Source organism: Rhinoraja longicauda, chromosome 18 (genome assembly GCF_053455715.1).
Source record: "Rhinoraja longicauda isolate Sanriku21f chromosome 18, sRhiLon1.1, whole genome shotgun sequence".
Lineage (NCBI taxonomy): Eukaryota > Metazoa > Chordata > Chondrichthyes > Rajiformes > Arhynchobatidae > Rhinoraja > Rhinoraja longicauda.
Window position 1 is genome coordinate 14,492,390 of NC_135970.1, and position 21,129 is coordinate 14,513,518.

The following is a 21,129-nucleotide window of genomic DNA, read 5'->3' on the forward strand; positions in this document are numbered from 1 at the left end:
TCGAGCCAGCACCACCATTCAATGTGATCATGGCTGATCATCCACAATCAGTACCCCGTTCCTGCCTTCTCCCCATACCCCCTGACTCCGCTATCCTTAAGAGCTCTATCTTTAGACCGGCTCTTGCTCCCATGGATTAGCTGCTTGGTCTCCAGGTTTGGGAGAGGGGTGCTGGAGAACTCCGTATCTCCCAGAGTTGTGCATGTTCACCACGGGACTTAGACCCCGTGCTGAAGGCCGCATGTCACTGATGTTTGCCCAATAAATATTTTTCTTTGGGGATGAATTCCAAATGAACAATAACGAAGGACTCCTCCCAAATAGTCAACAAACTGCACTCTCTGGCAACAGACTTTTAAAGTAACCACACAAGTCATGCCTTCTCATCCAGATTATGAGTCACATACAAAGCCCTAAACGGGCTTGCCCCCCTCCCTATATCAAAATTCTTCTAACCCACCACTCTATCTCCAGGTCCCTCAGGTCGGCCGACTTGGTCTAGGCTTAAGCTCAGGGGTGACCGCGCTTTTGCGGTTGCAGCTCCTAGACTGTGGGACAGCATCCCTCTCCCCATCAGAACTGCCCCCTCCATCGACTCCAAGTCCAGGCTCAAAACCTATTTCTGCTCCCTAGCGTTTGAGGCCCTCTGAGGGGGCGCTGTGAACTGTTTATCTATGTGCTGTTATGTTTGTGTGCCATTGTATGTTCGTTCTTAGTACCTGAACTGGTGTACAGCACTTTGGTCAACGTGGGTTGTTTTTAAATGTGCTATACAAATAAAAATGACTTGACTTGACATGACACATATATATATATACAGGCTCATTGGGGACAAAGATATTTTTCCCAATTTTAATTAACTAACCTACAACAATCTCCTCCTCCCCCTCCCTCCCCTTCCCTCCACCCCCCTGAAACTTGTCTGACCCTGGATTTGTTTCCCCCCTCCTCCTCCTCCCCTGCCACTTGTACCTTTACAATGGAGACACAATTCACATCTTTTCTATCCCTGAACTTAACAATACACAACACTTTATCATCTCTGGCCCGCACCCGTCTTTTCATCTCTGGACTTTGTCCAACCATCTGCCTATCAAACAACTCCCTCATCTGTGTTCATCCATTACCAGCCATGCTCTGTCCTACCCCTTCTCTCCCCCAGCTTTCTACCGCCTCCCCTTCCCCACAATCAGTTTGAAGAATGGTCCCGACCCAAAACGTCACCTCTCCATGTTCTGCAGGGGTGCTGCCTGACCTGTTGAGTTACTCCAGCAATTTATGTCTATTTTTAAACATTTAAAGATCATTTACCTTTCGGGGTTTGATACCTATCTTGAATAAATTAGGTTGATTTAGAATTTTTCTTGCAAACTGGAAGTATCCCTCGAGCCACAAGGTCACATGAAAAGACTTTAGACTTTAGAGATACAGCACAAAAGCAGGCTCTTCGGCCCACTGAGTCCCCACAGACTAGCGATCACCCCGAACACTAGCACTATCCTACACTCTAGGGACAATTTACAATTTCCAGAAGCCAATTAACCTACATACCTGTATGGTTTTGAAGTGTGGGAGGAAATCGGAGCACGCGGAGAAACCCATGCAGTCACAGGGAGAACATAAAAACTCCATTCAGACAGCAGCCATGGTCAGGATCGAACCTGTGCTACCATGCTGCCCCAGGCGAGATGGATGGGTGTAGCAAATCAAATTCACAATCCTTTCCACATGAGCAAGATCAGATGTCATATTGTGCTTCTTCCCCTTCTCCACAATTCCACATATATATACTTCAGGGTCTTTTGCAACATATGAAACCTGCTGCCACTAATATGGATATGCAGGGAACGGAGGGATGTGGATTACGGTGAGATGGTCACAGTAGATAAATGGTCTTGGCATCGTATGGGGAATAAACGTTGCGGGCCAAAGGGTCTGTTCTTGGACTGCACTGTTCTATGTTCTAATAACGTTTCTTTCCAACCCCTTTTCCCTCCCCAAACAATATTCAAAGGTAGTAGAGCTGCTGCCTCACAGCGCCATAAACCCGTGTTCGATCCTGGCTATGGGTGCAGTCTGTGCAAAGGGCCTGTTTCCACGCTGTACCTCCAAATTAAACTAAACAATATTGTTCATAACTAGGAGATAATTGCGCTGAATCAAATGTCTTGCTTTTGCTAATTAAACTCCTGATTAATTCCTCCATGTTGGGTGTTGCAGTATATTTTGTGCCATTTCCCTTTTGTGGGGCTGGTGCTTACCAGCCTCTGCTTCAGAGGTGAGTGTGCTACTAACAGAGCCACAGGCAAAGCTCCCTGCGTGTTTTCAACGCCAAGGGATGAAGGTACGAAGTTATGAATCAATAGGATTGGCAAATCCAGTCACCGAAGATGAAAGTTACAGGTGAGAAGGCAACGCTGGACTGACGCTGACGAAAGCTCAGGATGTGTACGACCCCGTTAGAGTGAAGTGCAAAGCAGGCATATATAAGGAAGCTTGGCTGGCGAGGGAAATTGAGGCGTGGGTCAAAAACAAGAAGGGTGCATCGGCAGCTGGGATCAAGTGCATCCCTGGAGGAGTTTCGTGAACTAAGGAGTAAACTGAAAAAGGAGATGAGAATGGCAAAAATGGGCCAGGAGATAGCTCTGGCGAGTAGACAATAGGTGCAGGAGGAGGCCATTCGGCCCTTCGAGCCAGCACCGCCATTCAATGTGATCATGGCTGATCATTCTCAATCAGTACCCTGTTCCTGCCTTCTCCCCATACCCCCTGACTCCGCTATCCTTAAGAGCTCTATCCAGCTCTCTCTTGAATGCATTCAGAGAATTGGCCTCCACTGTCTTCTGAGGCAGAGAATTCCACAGATTCACAACTCTCTGACTGAAAAGGTTTTTCCTCATCTTAGTTCTAAATGGCCTACCCCTTATTCTTAAACTGTGGCCCCTTGTTCTGGACTCCCCCAACATTGGGAACATGTTTCCTGCCTCTAACGTGTCCAACCCCTTAATAATCTTATACGTTTCGATAAGATCTCCTCTCATCCTTCTCAATTCCAGTGTATACAAGCCTAGTCACTCCAGTCTTTCAACATATGATAGTCCCGCCATTCCGGGAATTAACCTAGTAAACCTACGCTGCACGCCCTCAATAGCAAGAATATCCTTCCTCAAATTTGGAAACCAAAACTGCACACAGTACTCCAGGTTGGGTCTCACTAGGGACCTGTACAACTGCAGAAGGACCTCTTTGCTCCTATACTCAACTCCTCTTGTTATGAAGGCCAACATTCCATTGGCTTTCTTCACTGCCTGCTGTACCTGCATGCTTCCTTTCAGTGACTGATGCACTAGGACACCCAGATCTCGTTGTACGTCCCCTGTTCCTAACTTCCTATTGTAAATAGCTGCGGTCCCAGCACCGAGCCTTGCGGTACCCCACTAGTCACTGCCTGCCATTCTGAAAGGGACCCATTTATCCCCACTCTTTGCTTTCTGTCTGTCAACCAATTTTCTATCCATGTCAGTACCCTACCTCCAATACCATGTGCTCTAATTTTGCCCACTTATCTCCTATGTGGAACCTTGTCAAAGGCTTTCTGAATGTCAAGGTATACCACATCCACCGGCTCTTCCCTGTCAATTTTCCTGGTTACATCCTCAACGAATTCCAGAAGATTAGTCAAGCATGATTTCCCCTTCGTAAATCCATGCTGACTCGGAACAATCCTGTTACTACTATCCAAATGCTCCGCAATTTCGTCTTTTATGATTGACTCCAGCATCTTCCCCACCACTGATGTAAGGCTAACTGGTCTATAATATCCCGTTTTCTCTCTCCCTCCTTTCTTAAAAAGTGGGATAACATTAGCTACCCTCCAATTCACAGGAACTGATCCTGAATCTATAGAACATTGAAAATTATCACATTAAGTAGCATTAAGGACAATCCCAAAAGATTTTATAAATACATAAGGGGGAAAAGGGTAACTAGAAAGAGAGTGGGACCTCTCGGGAATCAAAGTGGTCACCTTTGTGTGGAGCCACAGGAGATGGGCAAGGTCCTCAATGAGTATTTCTCCGCTGTATTTACCGAGGAGAAAGACAGTAGGACGGAGGAACTTTGGGCAGTCAATGGAAGTGTCTTGAGAGCAGTCAGTGTTACCATCAAAGATTTACAAAGTTTGGTTTACAAAGAAGAACACAAAGTGATGGAGTAACTCAGCAGGTCAGGAGAAATCATTTTTATGGATCGAGTGTAGGATAATTGGTTAGTATGGACTTAGAGTCCTAGAGTCATGCAGCATGGAAACAGGCCCTTTGGCCCAACTTGCCCACACCGACCATCATGACCCATTAACAGTACTCCCACCTGCCTACATTTGGCCCATATCCACCCAAACTTGTCCTATCTATGTACCTTAATTGTTTCCGCAAAGGACGGACATTGTGGGCCGAAGGGCCTGTGCTTGTGCTGTTCTGTTCTATGCTCCATGTTCTGATGATGTTTCTATCCAACCCCTCCCCACCCCCAAAAAAGACAATATTCAATGGCAGCAGTAGAGCTGCTACCTTAGTGGGCCGAAGGGTCTGACACTATCCTGTAAATGGACTTCACTGGACTATCTTGCACTGAACATCATTCCCTTTACCCTGTATCTGTACAGTGTGGATGGCTTGATTGCAATCATGTGTAGTCTTTCTGCTGACTGGATAGCAGGCAACAAAAAAACCTCTTCACTGTACCTCGGGACATGTGACAATAAATAAACCAAACTGAACTAACCTAATGACTCTACGACCACCTCAGTAAAGCTATTTCACACTTGGATTGGCGAGGATGGGTATAGAGTAGCTTCATATCTGAGGCATCTCAACCTAGAAGTGGGTTTAACAAACAGAATTGGAGTGAGAGATGGAAATTAAGAGAGGCAGTTTGGCACCAGTCTCAGCATCCAGTTGCAAAGGACCATCAACCGAGAAGGAAGGAAAATTAATGCAGGCCTGGTCAAGAGGAACTGAGCGCAAGACTAATTTAATAGTTCTATTAGTAAGCTGCCACAAGCTTGATAGATTGAATTGGTCTCTTACGACGCTGTATAATTTTTAGACAACACAGAATTAGAAAGGGACTGAGAGAGAGAAAGTATTTTTATTTCTTATTAAAGTGAGGAATAGTGGGTTGGATAACAGTCTGAAGAAGGGACTCGACCCAAAACGTCACCCATTCCTTCTCTCCTGAGATGCTGCCTGACCTGCTGAATTACTCCAGCATTTTGTGAATAAATACCTTTGAATAGTGGGTTGGAAGTTGAGATTGGTACAAAACATAACAAGACATCTCTCGCCTTAGTGGAGTTGATTAAATAGGACTGACAGCATAGGAAGATGATATTCACTCATGGAGAAATAATATCTTGGTCGGTCAGAGATTTCTCAGCCTTGGAGAGAGGTTGTATTAATTTATCTTGCTGTGGTGGATGAGGGAGCTTCTTTAATTTTTCATGAGACAGTGGAAGGAGCACAGTTGATATAATAAGGTGCTGAGAACCAACTATTCAGTGCCCAATCGCACTGAAGTCCTTTTAAGTCCTTTTAAATTTTAATGGTGGACCAGATGCATTCACTTTGACATCAATAATCTGAGTCACATTTGAAAACGTCTCCGCTGCTGCTGATCTTGACCTTAAAGGGACAATGCCCACCCTAGACTTTTGTCCTTTCCACAAGCCTGCAGAGGTCGGTCGCCTGCCGTGCCACTAATGGCCCTTCTCTTTGGAAGCCATTTAGTTTCACCTGTGATGGGGATCAATAAATGGCAGCTGCCTGCAAGGCCTTTTTTAAAGGATCCCAGAGCAAAAGGCCTGCACTTGACTTGGGGCCGGCCTGCCTGCCTGCGGTCAGTCAGGCAGTGTTCACAGGCTGTGGTTTGCTTTGTATCCCTTTTGGCACTGACTTTTACTCCACTTATCACACCAGGAGCATGTTGTGTTGTGCTCCCCTCATGCTTCAGAGCTACGAGCAGAAAGGCAGGAACAACTTTAGCATTCAAGTGTGTAGGAAAGAACTGCAGATGCTGGTTCAAATCGAAGATAGACACAAAATGCTGGAGTAACTTAACAGGACAGGCAGCATCTAAGGAGAGAAGGAATGGGTGACATTTCGGGTCGAGACCCTTCTTCAGACTGATATCAGGGGAGTGGGCTGCGTCTTACTGTCTCCGACTACATTTTATCTCTGTACCACCCACTACCCGGGCATTAGTCTGAAGAAGGGTCTCGACCCAAAACGTCACCCATTCCTTCTCTCCAGAGATGCTGCCTGTCCCGCTGAGTTACTCCAGCATTTTGCGTCTATTTTTGGTATAAATCAGTATCTGTAGTTCTTTGGTTTTAAGAGGATTTAAGCTATTCCCACATTCCAGCTCTTTGACCACAGCCACACAGATCACAACATTTTATACTTGTCAAATATATTTTTTAATGTATCTATGGCTTTGACCTCCTCCACTCTTTCAGGCATTGAGTTCAAAGCTGCAGTGGTCTCAGTGTGTGAGCTTTCTTCTCTTATCCTTTTACCTCATAGTTGAACTCTACCGTTGACAGTCATAGAGTCAGAGTGAGAGAGAATGAAAGGGATTGAGAGTGGGAGTGGGAGAGAGTGAGAATGAGTGGGAGAGTGGGAGAGTGGGGGAATGAGTGAGAATGAGAGATAGAGTAAGAGTGTGTGAGAGTGAGAGGGTAAGTATGAGAGAGTAAGAGATAGTGAGAGTGGGAGTGTGAATGTGAGAGGGTCAGAGAAAGAAAGAAAAAAGAGACAAAGTGCATTTTTAATTCATTTCAGGGTGACGCTATCAGAGAGCCAGCCTTTTGTATGTGACAAGGGCAACTGCAACTTCTACTGTAGCAAAAGTTACTTCAAGGTGCTCCTCATGGGTGTATTCAAAGCAACAAAGACCCGAGTTACAGAAAGCGGAAGCAGGGCAGGCGTCCTTGGGACCTGATCACAGTTGTAGGTTGTGTGGAACAAAGGAAGGCCAAAGAGTTGCGGTGGTGGAGAGCGAGGGTGTGGAAGTGCTTTCCAGACAAGGCCTGGCAGCTGAGGGCATCACCACTGATGACAGGGAGATATAATCTGGGGACGTGCTGGAGTCCAGAACTGTAGGGGAACAGCTGCCTTTGAAGGTGGAGATTCTAGAGTAAGAGAAGTATCAGACCGTGTAGGAAGGGGGCAGCACAGTGGTTGAGTTGGTGCCTTACAGTGCCAGAGACCCGATTTTGATCCTGACTGCGGGTGCTGCCTGCATGGGGTTTGCACGTTCTCCCTGTGACTGGGTGGGTTTCTTCCGGGTGCTCCAGTTTCTTCCCTCATCTAAAAAAACGTGCAGGTCTGTAGGTTAATTGGATTTTGTAAATTACGTAGGATGCAGTGGGATCAAGTACGAGATTGATCCCTGGAATGGCGGGACTGTCATATGAGGAAAGACTAGGCTTGTATTCACTGGAGTTTAGAAGGATGAGAGGGGATCTTATAGAGACGTATAAAATTATAAAAGGACTGGACAAGCTAGATGCAGGAAAATTGTTCCCAATGTTGGGGGAGTCCAGAACCAGGGACCACAGTCTTAGAGGCCATTTAAAACTGAGGTGAGAAGGAACTTTTTCCACCCAGAGAGTTGTGAATTTGTGGAATTCTCTGCCACAGAGGGCAGTGGAGGCCAAATCACTGGATGAATTTAAGAGAGAGTTAGATAGAGCTCTGGGGGCTAGTGGAATCAAGGGATATGGGGAGAAGTTGGGCACAGGTTAACCTGATTGTAGATGATCAGCCAAGATCACAATGAATGGCGGTGTTGGCTCGAAGGGCCGAATGGCCTCCTCCTGCACCTATTTTCTATGTTTCTATAACAGAACCAGTGTACAGGTGATCATTGGTCGGCACAAACATGTTGGGCCAAAGGGCTCGTTTCCATGCTGCATCTCTAAACTAAAGTAGACTAAACTAAATGAATTTGAAAACAAGGATGTGAGTTTTAAAGATCAAAGAGATGCTTAAGCAGAGTCTACTAATATGATCTTATTTTGAGGTCCAACTTATCCACATGAAGCACAGAAACATTTATTCCACAATCAAGGCGAGTATAAAATGAAGTTGCTTTGTTGGTTGTAAAGTACTTTGACGTACCGGGAGGATATTATGACACAATTATGTCTTCACTTTTGGCTATTAATAAGCATGGAAAACTTTCATTTTATATTCTGGAATCGGAGCTGCAGTCACCCTGGAAGCTGCTAGCCCCCAGAGCTCTATCTAACTCTCTCTTAAATTCATCCAGTGATTTGGCCTCCACTGCCCTCTGTGGCAGAGAATTCCACAAATTCACAAGTCTCTGTGTGAAAAATTTCGTCCAAAAGGCTTGTTTTTTTGGATGACAATAAAGGTTATTCTGATTCTGATTCTGATTTCACACTTAATTTCTGCAAGAGCTGGATGTAAAATACAGACATCCATCTCTTTAGATTTATTTTATTTTTGATCAAAGACAAGGAGCAGACTTGAATCATCAAGGCCTCATCTTTTAGACCACCTTCGCCAAGTCTGTCCCTCTCTGTATTAACTTCAGACTTCCTGGAAGTCCATTGTATGGGCAAAACCAGTGATCCTCTCACCAATCTTATCCCTTTCCAATTTGTCTCCGAATCCAATTGAACATTCTTGTGCTTCCTAAAGGGTTTCTTCAGGTATTTTTCCTATTGTTAAATGCCGTGTAAATGAAGATCATTGCTGTATTTGAGGTATTGAGAGATTCCTTTACAATCGTGACATATTGTGATGAAATTTTCACAAAATCCCCGCAGGAGCGTATGTCCTTCACTTTCATATTTTATGCAGAAACCTTTTTAAAATATGCTTCAGAATGTCAGGGGCGGCACTGTTTATTGAACTGTTTATTGAATGCTAACACAGAGATTTATCAATTCAAAGTGATCCACAGTGGGTTCCAAAAAGTCTGACCCAAGGGTCCTGACCCAAGACGTCACCTGCCCATGTCCTCCAGGGGTGCTGTCTGACCCACAGAGTTACTCCAGCACTTTGCGACTTTGTTTCCCAAGGCTTTATTCCTCTTGCTCAAGCACTCTAATGGAACCTAAATCATGCCACGTGATCATGCTTAAGCATTTAATCATCTTCACTTCCATGGGGACCTAGCATTGGGGACAACACGTTCTGTTCCGGCCTGCAATTAATGAATTCTACAAAGAGGATAGTAACATTTGTGTCTGTTTGTACCAGTTATATCAAAACCAGATCTCTTCCTTCACTCCAGTAGATAGTGATCGACTGATGGATAGGAAAGGTTTAGAGGGATAGGGGCCAAACGCGGGCAAGTAGGACTGTCTTAGTCGGCATCTTCTTGGTCGGCGTGGACTAGTTGGGCTGAAAGGCCCATTTCCCTGCCCTATAACTCTATGTATCTATGATACATGATAAAACAAACTATGTCTCCTTGAAAATTTACACACAGCCACGTGCAGTGGGACTTGGAGTAAAGAGGATTCCCCCTTTCCTTCCAACTACCCCCATACCCCTGCTGTTCATGTTATATTCACTCTTGATACTCAAACATTATTACTGAATTTGCATTTGCTTTTGTTCATATCAAAGTCAAACTTCGTTTCAATCCTATTACTAGTTATTCACAAAATGCTGGAGTAACTCAACGGGTCAGGCAGCATCTCAGGAGAAAAGGAATGGGCGACGTTTGGGGTCGAGACCCTTCTTCTACCTATTACTACTTATGTTCCTTTAACATAATGAGGAACACCCAAACTTGTTGTGCTGCTGCAAGTAAGAATTTCATTGTTCTATTTCGGGACATATGAAAAGTAAACACTCCTAACTTTTATTCGTGTTGACAACCCTCAGGGCAAGCTGATGACGACTTAATGGATGAACTATATAAAGCATAAGAGTACAGAATAACACAGCCGAGAATGCTTTACATAAGTTTCTGCTCAACAGGTTATGGAAATCAACCATGTTTAACCTCCCTTTCAAGAGCCCAAAGTGGCCGATTCAAAACAAGTGGAGGCCAGATGAGATTTGCTTTAATAAGTGGTTTGCAAACTGTGAGCTCTTCACCATACCAACATACGCGGGTGATTTCATTATGTCCCACTTTCCCTCATGTTACCTAGCAACTGGACAATCAGTCTCCCGGTGATGCTTTTTTCAGCTTAAAGTCGGTCCAAAACTGTTTGCTTTGACATCAGGATGTAATTATAAGCCAAGGAAATGTCAAACGCCTCATTTGGAGTAATAGCACTCCTTGAGGTCAGCTGACTGCATTCCTTTGCTGCACCTATTAAGCACAAACAGCAACTCCTGGTGAATTTTCAGTAAAACAACGGCAGGCACCTAACTCCACGTAACCACCAAACATTTTATTAAAATTTGATCCTTCTTGGTTCCTGTAAAAATTGCTACTTAACAAGTCAACAGTGTAATACCAATTACGCTGTGCATTTATCGGAGGATTTCAAAGAAGTACCAATGACTAAACTGGGAAATTCGTTCGGCATATATTTAACATGAGTCACCAAAACTAAAGAGATATACATGTGTGATTAAATCTGTGTGAGCTAATAGTCAGAATTACTTACAACACTCCTTAAAATAAAAGTTAAAAAACCTATCCCAATTTTTTTTAACCATTTAGATTGCTGTAATAAATTTTAATCCAAAGGAGAAGCAACAGCTACATACAGCATTCTAAATTTCTGGTAATTGTTGAACTTCCTCTTTCAAAATGAAGACTAATATCGAATGTATAGAGATTATTATCACTCATTATAGAGAGATTATTATCACTCATTCCCAAGCTTAGTTCTATCGCCCAATTCTTTCTGGCTTAGACTAGAAAGGAAACTCACTAGTTTTTCAACATAGGATGAGAGGGGAAAGATTTCATAAGAACCCGAGGGGCAACCTCTTCACACAGAGGGTGGTGGGTATACGGAATGAGCTGCCAGAGGAAGTAGTTGAGGCAGGCATAATATTTATAAAAAACATTTGGACAGGTGCATGGGTGGGAAAGCTTTTGAGGGATATAATAATAGGCCAATTGCGGGCAGGTTGGGCTAGTGTAGATGGGGCATCTTGGTTGTTATGGGCAAGCTGGGCTGAAAGGCTTGTTTCCATGCTGTATGACTATTATTTAGAACATCTCATGCCTGGATCTGAAATCCAAATCTTTCAGTAAATCTTTCAGTAAATCATTATTTTAAAATTCTTAACAGGAAATTTATGAGTTTTCTATGAGAAAACTTTATTTCAAATTAAAATAAGTGTTCTTGCATGTGGGAGAGGTGGAATGGATAAAATGGGTACAACAGTATTGTTAATACCAGCCAAGCTCTTTAAAAGCACTGGAGTATCATTGGAGACCCCCCAGACTATCTTTAATTCATTGGAGGCCCTCGGACTATCTTTAATCATACTCTACTGAAGATTATCTTGCACTAAACATTATTCCCTTTATCCTGTATCTGTACATTGTGGACGGCTCGATTGTAACCATATATTGTCTTTCCGCTGACTGGTTAGCACACAACAAGAGCTTTTCACTGTCCCTTAGTACACCTTACAATAAACTAAACTAAACTAAACAAGCACTGTTATATTCATGAATGAGACAACAGATGACTTTTATTTTGAAACTGCATGTCATTCTCAAATAGTTACACTGTCTATGTATAATGCTCCATACTATTTTAAAAATAGATAGCATGAGGACTTGCTTTTCTCCATTTCACTTTAATACTCTGTAGAATTAGTTTGAGAGATTCCCATGCAAGAGGAAATAAAGTGACTAGGCTAGGTGAAGTGAATGCCTTGGTTTCTTTATTCTCCATTGTAAACATGCAAATCTAAAATTCCACACGAGTTCATCACACATAGTTGGCATTTTTACATTTTTAGTCGGAGAGTCACAGACATACAACACAGAAACAGGACCTTCAGCTCAACTTGTCCATGCCAACCAAGATGCCTTCTCCGCACTGGTGTCACCAGCCTGCGTTTGATCCATATCCTTCCAAATATTTCCTATCCATGTACCTGTCCAAATGCCTTGTGAATGTCATTATCGTACCTGCCTCAACTACCTCCTCTGGCAGCTCATTCCAAATAGCCACTGCCCTCTGTGTGAAAAAGTTACATAATGTAGGTGAGAGCATTTCTGGCACCAGAATACTTGCCTTCATTTACAACCAAAGGTAGAGTGAGAGAAGCAAAGAAAACATAAGAAAGTATAAGAGAAGATGAAAGTGTGAAAAAAAACAATTAATAACAGTGGTCTAATTTGCAGCTAGATGAAAAGATTGCTGTTCCTTCATACGAGATAAGTTAATTTGGTCCTTCGTGACTACTCCACTATTCTTGAAGATAATGGTTAATCTTTATCACTCTACTGCATTAAACACCAAAGGACACAAAGTGCTGGAGTAACTCAGTGGGTCATGCAGCATCCTTAGAGACCATGGACAGGCGATGTTTCATGTCAAGACCCTTCTTCGGTCTAAAGAAAGGTCTCGACCCAAAACATCACCTATCCCTGTTCCGCAGCGATGCTGCCAGACCTGCTGAGTTACTCCAACACTTTGTGCCCTTTTATCAAAAGCGATACAGCGTGAAAACAGGCCCTTCAGTCTGACCAACATGCCCCAATAAAACACTAGTCCTACCAGCCTGTGTTTGGTCCATATCTAACTATACCTATCCTATCCATGTACCTGCCTAAACATTTTGTAATTGTTGTGATAGTACCTGTTTCAAATGTCTCCTCCAGCAACTTGTTCCATACATCCACCACCCTTTGTGTAAAAAAGTTACCCCCTCAGGTTCCTATTAAATCTTTCCCCCCTCACCATAAACAAAGGGGCGGCACAGTGGTGCAGCGGTAGAGTTTCTGCCTTAGAGCTCTATTTGTGTATGACCCAGCATCTGCAATTCCTTGTTCCTGCTTTAAACACTATCCTTTGAATTCCATATTATTAAAAAATCATTTCTCTTGAATTTTCTCCACAACTGATATTAAAATCCACTTTAGGTTACTATCTCGGTAAAGACATGTTTTCTCCCCCCCCCCCCCAAGCCTAAACCTAAGCAGTCACCTTATATCAAGACTGCGGAGCCAGGTTTTAGATGCCCCATCCCAAGGTCACGTCAAATCACCATTCACCCTATCAAGCCCAGTAACTGCTTTGCATGTTTCAATAACATTACCCTACGTTGTTCTAAGGTAATGACAAACAAGTAGCACTTTAAATCAGGGTATCTATTTACCAAGGCACTACTTCATTATCTCCAGGACCAAAGCAGAGGAGATTGGTCACCGAACATTTGTCCTGAAGGCGTTATTCTAGAGTCAAGAGCGACATAGAGCCATACAGCGTGGAAACAAGGCCTTCAGTCCAACTTGCCCACACCGACCAACATGTCCCATCCGCACTTGTCCCACCTGCCTGCGTTTGGCCCATATCCCTCAAAACCTGTTCTATCCATATACCTTAATTGTTTCTTAAACATTGCAATAGTACCAGCCTCAACTATCCCCTGTAGCAGCTCGTTCTGTACACCCACTAACCTTTGCGTGAAAAAGTTTCTCTTAAATCTTTCCCCCCCTCACTTTAAATCTATGTCCTCTGTTTTCTCGATTCCCCTACTCTGGGCAAGAGACTGTGCATCTACCCGATCTTTTTCTTTCATGATTCTCATAAATTCATAAGTTATGGGAGCAGGATTAGGCCATTTGGCCCATCAAGTCTACCCCTCCATTCAACCTTGGCTCTTCTCTTTTTCCCTCTCAACCCCATTCTCCTGTCTTCTCTCCATAACCCTTGACACCCTTACAAATCAAGAATCTATCAATCTGCGCCTTAAAAATATCCATTGGCTTGGCCTCCACAGCCATCTGTGGCAATGAAGTCCACAGATTCACCACCCTCTGACTAGAGAAATTCCTCCTCGTCTTTTTAAAGGTACATCCTTTTCTTCTGAGGCTCTGGCCTCTGGTCCTAAACTCTTCCACGAGACTCTGATACACCCTCTCCACATTCACTCTCTCCAAGCCTTTCACTTCCATACACCTTTATCCATCAGAAGGATGGTGTTTACTGTTGTCTTTGGTATAAGGAAGGGTCTCGACCCGAAACGTCACCCATTCCTTCTCTGCTGAGGTGCTGCCCGACCTGCTGAGTTACTCCAGCATTTTGTGAAATAAATACCTTCGATTTGTACCAGGATCTGTAGTTATTTTCTTACACCTCACATCATTCTCTTGTCACGGTTGCAGGGGGAAGGGGGGGGGGGGGGGAGTAAAAAGTCGAGATACAACTTTTATCATGGTTGAATCCATTTCCGATGGGCATCTTTGCAGATTGAAGTTGCAGACCGAAGTTTAAAAGCACATTTACCTGTGTTCCTGGCTTTGAGTTCTCGCAGGGATTCCCCGGAATGCTGCCACAGGAAGACAGGCTCGATCAGGCGAATACACAGCTCCGGTTCCACTGCCCTGTAGAGGTGCGGGTGCTGAGAGAGATCACACTCTGGGTGATACAGACTGGATGGGAAACTGTAGCGAATGCTGTTGCAGTCGGAGGCGGCCGGGGGGGAGAGGCAGAGCCGGGAGTCGTTGTCAACTCTCTCTGCTGCTGCAAACTAAACTATCCCGAAACCACCTCTTCCAAAAGGAATGTGCAATTTACAAACCAGATTATTGAAGCCAATTTCCTGAAACGGTCTGGCTGCTGAGGGCAAATATTGTATCGCACTGAGGGCAACTGAGGCATTTGTTTTGTACTTTAGGAAACTGTACTTTAAGGACTGTTGTTAGAAACTGCAAATTTTCATTTCAGATGCTGATTTGCGCCTCCTGAGCAATGCACCTGTCAGTGACAATCCACTCCACTCCACCTGTATAAAGTGCTAAGCAAATTCAAAGGCACGACGTTTCATTAGATGTCATTAGAATACGGAAACACCCACCGATGTATTCACTTGAACTATTATAGCTGTATTCTCCAGATCAACGTGGCACCGGGGCTGGGGGTCGAACCCGGGTCGCCTGGACTGCGAGGCAGCGGCTCTACCAGTTGTGCCACTGCACATTTCAATGTCTCGTTATAGAGAAACTTGTAGTGTCTTGCGAAATTACAAGGAGACTCAAATAGTTCGGGGGGGGGGAGAAAGGGGAATCCATTCGTAATGGTCTTGACCTCTAAGGTAACCCCTCCTGGGCCTGTGTCCACCTGCCACACTTTGTCCTGCTTCTCCCTTCTCCCAGCTTTATTCCCCCCATACCATCCCCTCAAACCAGTCTGAAGAGGGTCCTGAAATTTCACCCACCCACGTTCTCCATAGATGCTGAGTTACTCCAGCACCTTGTGTCCTTGTGTGTAAACCAGCGTCCCTGTTTCCACATAGATGTGACCATCCTTGGAGCAACTGTCAGGGACTCGCAGATGAACAATGTGCAGGAATCGGAGCGCAGGGAAATAAAGTTATTTGAATACCACTTAAAACCTGTTTTAAATTGCTGAATTGTGAATAGTTGTGGAGACTAAAGAGACGGCGGGAGCAGATAACAAACCGCTGAAAGAACTGGTTGGAGAGGGGAAGAAGGTCAACAGAAAGGTCCCAACCCAAAACGTCACCTACCCATGTTCTCCAGAGACATCGTCTGACCAGCTGAGTTACTCCAGCAGTTTGTGTCATTTATTTTTGCTGGAAGTACTCAGTGGGTCAAGCAGCATCTGTGGAGCCAAATGAAGGGTCGATGTTGAGGGTCTGGGCCCAGCGTGAGGACCAAGGGTGTAGAGGGAGGATGGCCAATGTTTGAAACAGAGAAACATAGAAAATAGGTGTAGGAGTAGGCCATTTGGCCCTTTGAGACAGCACCGCCATTCAATCTGATCATGGCTTTTGAGCCAAAATCAGTACTCCGTTCCTGCTTTCTCCCCATATCCCTTGATTCTGTTAGTCCTAAGAGCTATATCTAACTCTCTCTTGAATACATCCAGTGAATTGGCCTCCACTGCCTTCTGTGGCAGAGAATTCCACAGATTCACAACTCTCTGGGTGAAAAAGTTTTTCCTCATCTCAGTCCTAAATGGCCTACCCCTTATTCTCACATTGTGGCCCCTGGTTCTGGACTCCCCCAACATCGGGACCATTTTTCCTGCATTTTGCCTGCGCAATTCCTTAAGAATTTTATATGTTTCTATAAGATCCCCTCTCGTCCTTCTAAATTCCAGTGAATATAAGCCCAGTCGATCCATTCTTTCACCATATGTCAATCCCGCCAACCAGGGAATTAACCTGGTGAACCTACGCTGCACTCCTTCAATAGCAAGAATTTTCTTCCTCAAATTAAGAGACTAAAACTGCACGCAATACTCCAGGTGTGGTCGCACCAGGCCCTGTACAACTGCAGAAGGACCTCCTTGCTCCTGGACTCAAATCCACTTATAGACGGTTGGCTGCCCACATCCCTCAATTGGTAATGCTCTACTTTTAAATGGTACTTAAAACTACCCATCCTGAAAGAGAATTCTACTTAGTGACGGTCATACAGCATGGAAGCAGGCCGACTCGTCCATACTGACCTAGATGCCCCTTCTAAGCTAGTTCCCATTTTCCCACCTTTGGCCCATCTCGTCCATATCCCTCTAAACCTTTCCTTTCCATTTACTTCCCGCTATTTCTTTTTGTGCACCCCGCATATGACAAATGCTATTTTTCATAAGGTCATAAGTGATAGGAGTAGATTTAGGCCATTCGGCCCATCAGGCCTACCCCGCCATTCAATCATGGATGATCTATCTCTCCCTCCTAACCCCATTCTCCTGCCTTCTCCCCATAACCTCTGACACCCGTACTTTTTCTATTTCCTCCATGGAATTATTCTACTTCTCTTCTTCGTTTCCCATCCCCCAAAAATATGAATGAGGACAATCTCCTCCTCCTGCTCGAAACACAAAGTGCCGGAGGAACTCAGCAAGTCAGGCGCCATCTGTGGAGAGATCGGACAGGCAGCGTTCCGGGTCGAGGCCCTTCTACAGTCTGCTCCAGATTCAAGCACTTGCACTTCCTTGTGTCTCTATTCCTGCTCTCCACGATAGAACTGGACAAACTGACACACTCTCCTCTAAACAAAATCACGTACAATTTCCAATACTTCTCCTCCCCCTTTTTAGTTATCCATTTGCAGTTTTAATCGCCATCTGTCTCTCGATCAGAGATCCATTCACATGGTCACAGCGCCATAGAATCCATTTTGCGTTTGGTGGATTCTGTACAGGATAATCCCTTTTGTAAGATACAAATGTGCGGTGGCTTAAAAATCCCAGTTCAATGACAGTCAAGCATTTGTTCAGCAAATCCACGCTCATTAGCAAATATAATTATGATAATAAGATTTGCATTTGGACGAAATCCTGAAATGCAGAACAGTGGTCTTGACAGCCAAGCCAATTTGGTGAGTCAGAATTGTAATGCTTATATAGGTGGCATCTGCCCATCTGTGAGGGATGATGGTGCGGCTTTGATGTTGTCCTGCTTGGAGAGGGGAATGTGTCATCTGTGGTCCCATTTCCTGCTGTGGCTGACTAGACCTATCCTGGAGAGGCCGACCCTCCCACAGCCTCCACAGGTGACGTTGTCTCTGGCCGTTGCACAGGGGAGTGTGTTGCTGTTGCCGTTGACCATTTTGTGGTGTTGGTACCTGACCTCCAGGGTCTTGGAGCACATTCTGTCGTGATGCTTCACACCCACCTGGCGGTCCTTTCTCCGCCTCCCCCGGTCCAGAGCAGCCACTTACCAGCCATCAGTGCCAATGTTAACATTTGTCTTATTTCTTTTATTTGCAACCCTATAACAAAGCTTTGATCTTCCTCTTGGCCTCCATGCATTGGTGACCTCCCCGTAGAGCACATCATTGGGGATGTGTCCATTTGCCATCCTGTGGACATGTTCAAGACAGCGGAGACGTTTCTGCTTGAGGATCGCAGGGATGCTCAGCGTGTTGGTCAGGGAGAGGACAGATTCATTGGTGATTTTGTCCTGCCAAGAAACCCCCAGGGCGCGACGAAGACAGCGGAAATTAAAATTATTCCGTTTCCTTTCCTGACATACAGTAGGTAAATTGTCCAAGCTTCACTGCTGGAATGTTTCTGAGTGTCATAGGAAGGCATTTGTCTGAGCGACCCTGCAAAGACTTCACAGACTAGCTGACCGGATATACCCTGAGGCACAATGCGGTTTCCATGGATGTAGATCCACAATAGACAATAGATCTTCTTCCTGCATCAGGACGACACAGTGGCGGAGCGGTAGAGTTGCTGCCTTACTATGCCAATGTCCCGGGTTTGATCCTGACTCTGGGTGCTGTCTCCTTTCTCCTTTCTCCCTGTAACCACATGGGTTTTCTCCAGGTGCTCCAGTTTCCTCCCACACTTCAAAAACATGCAAGTTTGTAGGTTAACTGGCTTCTGTAACTTGAAAAATGTCCCCAGTGTGAAGTATGGGGTGATCGCTGGTTGGTGCGGACTCAGTGGACCGAAGAGCCTGTTTCCATGCTGTATCTCTAAAGTTCCATGAAAAATGTAGAGAGCAGCAAACCCCAGTATACATCGCCTTTGTGGATCTTACGAAAAAATGTTGACTCTGTCAGCTTCTACCAGGTACTGGAGAAGATTGGATGTCCACCATGTCTTCTAAATCTCACTCAGTCCTTCCATGATAACACGCATGGTACAGTGCAATTTGATACGCTATGCTTGTAAAAGATATTAGCGGAGTGGTAGCCATCTTTGAACTCTCTTACCGCCAAGCTCACTGAGGTCATCGTACAGGAAGTTGGCTACTTCTAACAAACCTCAGGCCCCCAGGCCAGACTAAGTTAAAATCCCATTATTGATCGTATGATCCTAACTAGCACACACTTGTGTGTCCTTCTTAAGTCGTAGCTGAATCAGTCTTGGCTGGTTGACTCACAAACTCCAGAATCTCGCCCAGTGTTCGACGGCCACGCTCATTAGATGAAGGATGCGTCTTACAGCTTCCTCCCCTGTACGACACATTGTGAAGGAGGGTCCTGACCCAAAACGTCACCTATCCAGACGCTGCCTGACCCGCTGAGTTACTGCAGCACTTAGTGTTTTCTTTAATTTGTGAACCAGCATCTGCAGTTCATTGTGTCTAGTTGACGGATGGTATTTGACTAAGTTACAGTACAGACGGCAGTTGTATCTCAACACTCACCAAACAGGTGGAGAGAATGTTAATGGGAAAAGAGGTTGTGTTTTGCAAGCAGAAGGACCAACAAAAGAAATAATCAAATGCCGCAATGTAACATTGTCCATGTGAACTATAGCAGGTTCCTGTTAAGGTAAACGTGACAATAAACTAAACTAAACTATTAAGCGAAACACAGAGTGCTTGGGAACTCAGTGGGTCAGGCAGCATCTGTGAAGAGAAATGGACTGATTACGTTTTGGGTTGTGACCCTTCTTCAGTCTGATAGAGAACTGGATGTATGGAACGAGCTGCTGGAGGAGGTGGTTGAGGCAGGTACTGTTGCAACGTTTAAGAAACGTTTAGATAGGTACATGAAGAGGATAGATTTAGAGAGTTATAGGCCAAACACAGACAGGTGGGACTTGTGTAGATGAGACATGTTGGTTGGTGTGGGCAAGTTGGTGTTGGTTGGTGTGGGCAAGTTGGACCGATGGGACCTGTCCCCACTCCACTATCACTATGTAACACCGCCTATCCATGTTGTCCAGAGTTGCGGCCTGACCTGCTGAATTACTCCAGCACTTTGTGTCCTTTTGTGTATTAACCAGCAACTGCAGTTCTTGTTTCTACATCTAGACCTTGTCACAGTGGCTATTTTAAGGCAACGTACTGACATAAATCAATACACCGTGTTTCTTATCCTCCCTACCCTCACTGTAACACTGGTTATTTCCTCACCTATGCAGGACCTCCCTTCTCATGTGTATGTTGTTGCTGATACCATCCACACAAAAGGAGCTTTTGCGGTTGCAGCTCCTAGACTGTGGAACAGCATCCCTCTCCCCATCAGAACTGCCCCCTCCATCGACTCCTTTAAGTCCAGGCTCAAAACTTATTTCTACCCCCTAGCGTTTGAGGCTCATTGAGGAGGCGCTGTGAACTGTTTGCGTGCTACTGTATGTTTCTTTTTTTTTTTCCATTGGAACCTAATCAGATGTTCAGCACTTTGGTCAACGTGGGTTGTTTTTAAATGTGCTATACAAATAAAATTGAATTGACTTGACTTGACACGTTGTTTTAGATTTAGGCATTCCTAGCTTGCCAGGGTTAAAGGTTTTTAGTTGCAGTGGTCCTGCAGACACAGTGCTTCTGACAGACCGCGATGATGAGGAACATGAAGATAGTTGTCCTATCAAAGGTCATGGGGATAGACACAAAAAGCTGGCGTAACTCAGCAGGTCAGGCAGCATCTCTATAGAGAAGTAATGGGTGATGTTTCGGGTCGAGACCCTTCTTCAGATGCCGACCGAAAGGACACCCATTCCTTCTCTCCAGAGTTGCTGCCTGAGTTACTCCAGATTTTTGTGTCTATCTCGAGTTTACACCTGCAGGTGCAGTTCCTTCCGACACTGAGGTCACGGGGACATGGCTTGTTTTTTCCACAACACAATCACTACCAAGCTCACTTCAATCCCTGTATGTAAATTTAGGAAGTGTTGCACAGGGTGTTGTATAATATATCCTCAACGTCCTTAACAGAATCAGATTACTTTTGTAATGGTGCTGCATGTCACGATGGTATACATTTGATGTTATCGGTTTAAAGTTAATATCACGTTCCGTTTAACATTAACATTGTGTGCACTTTATTGAAAAAAAAAACAATGAATGTTCCATTAATTCTAGTCTTGGTTACAATAACAGGCAGTCAAAATCTGCCTCCACAATCAAAACTATCCAAGATAAGTAGCCCAAAGTATAAGATAACATAAGGTTTGGGCCAAGATTGTGGAGAGTGTACAAATATTCTTGGCTATAAAGACAGGAAAGGCTT

At 44.6% G+C, this 21,129-nt stretch overlaps 1 protein-coding gene across 1 annotated transcript in view; it reads right to left on the reverse strand.

Annotated features, from left to right (window-relative positions):
- LOC144602068 (EF-hand calcium-binding domain-containing protein 4A-like) overlaps positions 1-14,567 on the reverse strand; it is a 109,030-nt gene extending 94,463 nt beyond the window's left edge. Inside the window, exon 1 of the mRNA XM_078414756.1 lies at positions 14,474-14,567. The gene's annotated coding sequence lies outside the window, so the exon portion shown is untranslated. The remainder of the gene's footprint in view (positions 1-14,473) is intronic.
- Positions 14,568-21,129: the final 6,562 nt, after the last annotated feature.